Source organism: Sminthopsis crassicaudata, chromosome 4, assembly GCF_048593235.1.
Source record: "Sminthopsis crassicaudata isolate SCR6 chromosome 4, ASM4859323v1, whole genome shotgun sequence".
In the NCBI taxonomy this organism is placed as follows: Eukaryota; Metazoa; Chordata; class Mammalia; order Dasyuromorphia; family Dasyuridae; genus Sminthopsis; species Sminthopsis crassicaudata.
This window is the reverse complement of record NC_133620.1, coordinates 126,358,848-126,365,363: the sequence shown is the minus strand read 5'-3', so window position 1 is coordinate 126,365,363 and position 6,516 is coordinate 126,358,848.

The window sequence follows — 6,516 nt, the reverse complement described above, 5'->3', positions numbered from 1 at the left end:
CAGGAAAACCTGCCTTCCAATTTGTTCCCTTTGAAATGACTTAGGTTCTTCATCTGTTTAAAAAAAAAGGTTAATAATAATGGCTATCTTCCAGGATTGTTGTGAGGATAAAATGAAATCATATTCATAAAGTGCTTTGCAAACTTTGCTTTGCAAAGTGTGATATAAATAATTATTTATTAAAAAGAGGTCTACTATACACATTACAAAATAACATGATAGTTTAATTTTTAAATCTGAAAATAATCAATGTTTAATAAGTATTTTTGAATAAAAACATAGTTTATTTTTCCTTTTTAACCAATAGGTTGATTTACCCATAAAGAGTGATATTATAAACAAATTAGAAAAACATAGGATAGTTTACTTTTCAGATCTATGGAGAAGGAAGGAATTTGTGACCAAAGAAAAATTGCAACTCATTATTGAATACCATTATTTTAAGTTAAAAAGGTTTTGAATGAACAAAACTAATATAACCAAGATTAGAAGGGAAGCAATAAATTGGGAAAGCATTTTTACATCCAAGGGTTCTGATAAAGACCTCATTTCTAAAACATTTAGAGAATTGACACACATTTATAATAATTCAAGCCACTCTCCAGTTGATAATTGGTGAAAGGATATGAACTGACAATATTCAAATGAAGAAATTAAAACCATTTCTAGTCATATGAAAAATTGCTCTAAATCACTATTAATCAGAGAAATACAAATTAAGACAATTCTGATATATCATTACACACCTCTAAGATTGGATAAGATGTTGGAGGTGATATGGGAAAATGGGGACATTAATACATTGTTGGTGGAATTGTCAACAGATCCAGCTATTCTGAAGAGCAATTTGATACTATACTCAAAAAGTTATCAAACTGTCCATACCTTTTGATCCAACATATTTCTACTGAGCTTATATATCAAAGAGATCTTAAAAGAGGGAAAGGGACTCACATGTCCAAAAATGTTTTTGGCAGCCCTTTTTGTGGTAGCAAGAAACTGGAAACTGAGTGGATGTCCATCAGTTGGAGAATGGCTGAATAAGTTATGGTATATGAAGGTCATGGAATATTATATTTCTATAAGAAACAATCAGCAGAATGATTTTAGAATGGTGTGGAGAGGCTTATGATGCTAAATGAAATGAGCAGAAAAGGGAGATCATTATACATGGCAACAGCAAGACTATACGATGATCAATTCTTATGGATGTGAATCTTTCCAACAATGAAACGATTCAGACCCATTCCAATGACCTTGTGATAAAGAGAGCCATCTACACCCAGAGAGAGGACTGTGAGAATTGGGTGGGGATCACAACATAGCATTTTCATTCTTTTTTGTTGTTGTTTGCTTGCATTTTGTTTTCTTTCTCATTTTTAAGGCTGATTTTTCTTGTGCAGCAAGATAATTGTATAAATATGTGTACATATATTTGATTTAACATATATTTTAACAGGTTTAACATAGATTGGATTACTTACCATTTAGGGGAGGGGGTGGAGGGAAGGAGGGGAAAATTTGGAACAAAAGTTTTTGTAGGGGTCAATATTGAAAAATTACCCATGGATATGTTTTGAAAATAAAAAGCTTTAATAAAAAAATAAAGAAATAAAGTGGAAGCTGCTTATACACACATATGCACACACATATATACACAAATATTCATAGATTCACATATATATATATATACATATATATATATATATATATATATATATATATATATAGAGAGAGAGAGAGAGAGAGAGAGAGAGAGAGAGAGAGAGAGAGAGAGAGAGTGAGTTTTAGGTTTGGTACTGCTAAACCACCATTCTTTTTATTTTTTTCCATTAATTCCCTTGATTTTCTTGATCTTTTATTCTTCCAGATGAATTTTATTCTTATTTTTTCTAGTTTTATAAAATATTTTTGTCATTTTGATTGGTATGGCACTGGAAAAGTAGACCAATTTATATAGAATTGTCAGTTTTATTATATTAACTCAACCTACCCATGAGCAATTGATATTTTTGCAGTTGTTTAGATCTGACTGTATTTGTGTGAGAAGTATTTCATAATTGTGTTCATATAATTCTTGAGTTTGTCTTGGCAAGTAGGCACCCAAATATTTTATTTTCTTTATACCTATGTTAAATGGAATTTTCCTTTCTTTCTTTTTCTGGTGGACTTTATCAATAATATATAAAAATGCTGGTTATTTGTGTGGGTTTATTTTATATTCTACAATCTTGCTAAAGCTGTGATTTGTTTCAAGTTGGCCTTTGGGTGATTTTCTAGGATTTTCTAAATATATCATCATATCTTTTGCAAAAAATGCTAGTTTTGTTTCCTCATTCATTGCCTATTCTAATTCATTTAATTTCTTTTTCTTATTGGTAAAGCCAACATTTCTAGTACAATGTTTAATAATAGTAGTGATAACAGCATCCTTGTTTCATCCCTAATCTTATTGGAGAAGTGTCCAGCTTCTCTCCATTACAAATAATGCTTGCTGTTGGTTTTAAATAGATACTACTTATTATTTTAAGGAAAGCTTTCTCTATACCTATGTTCCCTAGTAGGTTTAATAGGAAGGAGTGTTGTATTTTGTCAACACTGTATCTAGTGAAATTATCATATGATTTTGCTGGGTTTGTTAATATATCAATTTTTTTTTTTTTGGCTCTTCCTGGTTTCAGTATCAGTACCATATTTGTGTCATAGAAAGGATGCAGCAGGACTCCTTCACCTATTTTTCCAATTAGTTTACATAGTATTAGAATTAGTTGTTCTTTTAATGTTTGGTAGAATTCACTTGTGAATTCACATAGCCCTGGAGATTTTTTTCTTAGAGAGTTCATTAATTGCTTTTTCAATTTATTTTTCTAAAATGGGACTATTTAAAGTAATTTTTCCTCTTCTGTTAATCTGAGAAATTTATATTTTTGTAAATATTCATCTATTTCAGTTAGTCAAACTTGCTGCCAATAGTGGGCAAAATAGCGCTTAATTATTACTTTAATTTATTTTTACTGATAGCTAGTTCACACTTTTCATTTTTTCTCTTTTTTATTAATTTTATAATTATTATAATTTTTTGACAGTACATATGCATGGGTAATTTTTTTTTTACAACATTATCTCTTGTATTCATTTTTTCCAAATTTTCCCCTCCCTCCCTCTACTTCCTCCCCTATATGACAGGCAATCTCATATATATTAAATATGTTATACAGTATATCCTAGATATAACACATGTATGTAAAAACAAATTTCTTTTTGCACGGTAAGAATTGGATTCCGAAGGTAGAAAGCAATAGTGCAAACATTTTATACTCAATTCCAGTGTTCCTTCTCTGACACACTTTTCTTTTTTGATGGGAGTAATTTGGGTTTTTCTTTGCTTTTTCTAATCAAATTAACCAAAATGTTATTGATTTTTTTTCTCAAAAAACAAACTCTTAGTTTTATTTATTAGTTCAATAGTTTTCTTAATTTCATTTTTATTAATCCATTTTTTGAGTTGCAGAATTTCTAATTTGGTACTTAATTGAAGATTTTAAATTTATTTTTCTAGCATTTTTAGTTGCATGCCCAATCTCTATTTTATTCATGTAGCTATTTAGAGATATAAAATTTACCCTAAGAACTGTTTTGGTTGCATTTCATAAATTATGGTATGCTGTCTCATTATTGTCATTCTCCTGGATGTCATTATAAATTATTTCTGTGATTTATTATTTGACCCACTCATTGTTTAGAATTAGATTATTTAATTTCCAATTAATTTTTGGTCTATCTTTTCTTGTCCCTTTATTAAATATAACATTCATGGCATTGTGGTCTGAAAAGGAAGCATTTACTATTTTTACCTTTCTGCATTTGATTGTAAAGTTTTGTTTTTTTTTTCCCCTAAAACATAATTTCCCAAGTACTGTGGAAAAAAAAAGTTGTGTTCCTTTCCATTCCTATTCAATTTCCTCCAGCGGTCTATCATATCTAAGTTTTCTAGGGTACTGATAGTCTTCCTAGTTTATTTCTTATTTATTTTATGGTTAGATTTGTCTGAGTCTGATAAGGGTAAATTGAGGTCCCTCACTAGTATAGTTTTGCTATCTATTTCTTCCTGTAACTGGTATAACGTCTTCTCTAGGAATTTGTATGCTCTACCATTTGGTGCATATATATTTAGTATTATTATTTGTTTATGGTACCCATCATCAAGACATACTTTTCTTCCTTATCTCTTTTAATAAGATCTATTTTTACTTTTGCTTCGAGATCAGAATTGGTATCCCTGCTTTTTTTTTTTTTTTTTTTTTTTACTTTAGCAGAAGTATAATAAATTCTTTTCTATCCTTTTATCTTTATTCTGTATGTGTCTCCCTGTGTTAAATGTGTTTCTTGTAAACAATATATTTTAGGTTTCTGGTTTTTAATCCACTCTGCTATTTTTTCCTTTTATAGGACAGTTTGCCCAGTCACATTCACCCTTATGATTACACAGTTTTGTATTTCTCTCCATCCTATTTTCTCCCTTGTATATATTTGCATTCTCTCTTTTCACCCTATTCTTAGTAATTTTTTCACCCCACCTTCTACCTTATCTATTACCCCTCCTGGTTCTCTTAGTAGTATTTTTTTTAAATCCACTCTACCTACTACCTTATTCTCTTACCTTTTTCTCTAGTGGTTTCTATCCTCCCTTCTCTCTTATCCCTTCTTTTTCTTTCCTTTTTCCTCTTCCTACTTCTTTACAGGATTAGATAAATTTTTATGCTCAACTGAATGATTAAGTTATCCCCTATTAGAGCCAAAACTGATGAGATCAAGCTTCAAACAATGTTAATCTGCCTCCTTTCCTTCCCTGGATTTTTATAGATCTTTTGGCTTCTTCTTTTGATCCAATAATTCCATTAAACTCCCCTTTCCTCTTTTTTCCAGTACACAACTTTCCCCACCCCTTAATGTCTTTATCTTTGATATCATCACATTAGAGTCTATTAACAACCACACTCTCAATCCATGTGATGCTCAGTGAATGATATAGCTTTCAAGAGTTACTATTTTTTTCCATCTAGAGATGTAAGCATTTTTACCTTTAAATAATATAAATATAGATATAAATATTTCCTTTTTTTACCTTTCTATGTTTCTCTTGAGTCCTGTGTTTGTAGATTAAATTTTCTTTTTAGTTCTGCTTTTTACTTCAGTAAAAATGATTGAAAGTCTCTTTATTAAAGATCCATTGCCTTCCCTGAAAGATAATATTGATTCTCCCTAGGTAATTAATTCTTGGTTGTAACCCTAGGTCCTTTGTGTTCAAAAATATGGTATCCAGGCCCTCCAATCTTTTCTTGTAGAGCTGTAAAATCTGGATAATCCTGACTATTGCTCCCTACTATTTAAATTGGTTTTGTCTGGCAGCTTGTAGTAATTTTTCCTTGATATTGTTATTCTGGATTTTCTCAACAATATTCCTTGGTCTTTTTCCTTATGGGATAGCTTTCTGAAAGTGATCAACGTGTTCTTTAAATGAGTATTTTCTCCTTTGTTTGCAGAATATTGGAGTAGTTTTCCTTAATGACCTATCATAGAATGCTACCCAGGCTCTTTTTTTGGTCATAGCTTTACTTTACCATCTTGGCTCCATCACTGGATGTTTAGAAAGATTTTTTAAAGCAATAATCTGATCAGAATTTTTCTATCCCAAAATATTTTTGACTTCCAAAGTAATCACTTTGCTACACAACATGGGTCATACTTCGAATATATTTGGAAATTGTTTTGTGGAAAAGCCAGTTTAGAAGCATATTGTACATACATGTATGTATGTAGATACATGTATATGTACACACATATATGTAGAGGTATATAATTGGCATGTGTCTCACACAATTGTGTCTATATGAATATCTGCATGTATATTCACATGCATATACAGATATATTTGTGTGTGTATGTAAATCAAACATATTCTTGACATTTTTGAAGATGTTCAAAATAATGTGCCAAAAATCCTAAGAAAATTTCAAAGAATCCTAAAATTATTTTAGCAAGCTTAATCTTATTGGAATAAAAGCAGAACTTTAACAAGAGCCCGGAGACTGGGACTTTGTCTCATGGTAAAAAATTTGGAGGACACTATGTTAAAAACTGCTCACAGTACTTTCATTCCTTCAACGATAGTGATTAGTGCCTATTTTCCTAGAAGAATTAGTAAAGATGGACAGATATCAGCTCAAAACTGGGAGAAACATTATCCCTTGCATCTGTTCTCCTTTCATCTCCATAGAATAGTATCCCCAGAATGGCATATCATTAGTGTCCCATACAATCTCTCACATACACACATACAAGTACTTAGAATGTAATGAACTATTACATTCCTTGTAACTAAAGACTTACCACTTTCTCTAGGATGTTTTAGTTGCTTGCCCTCCCTACTCACAAATATTCCCAGTTATACTTCTGAATAAGTACATATCTTCTTAATTTTTAAAAATGTATTCTCACTATTTTAAAGGTGACAGT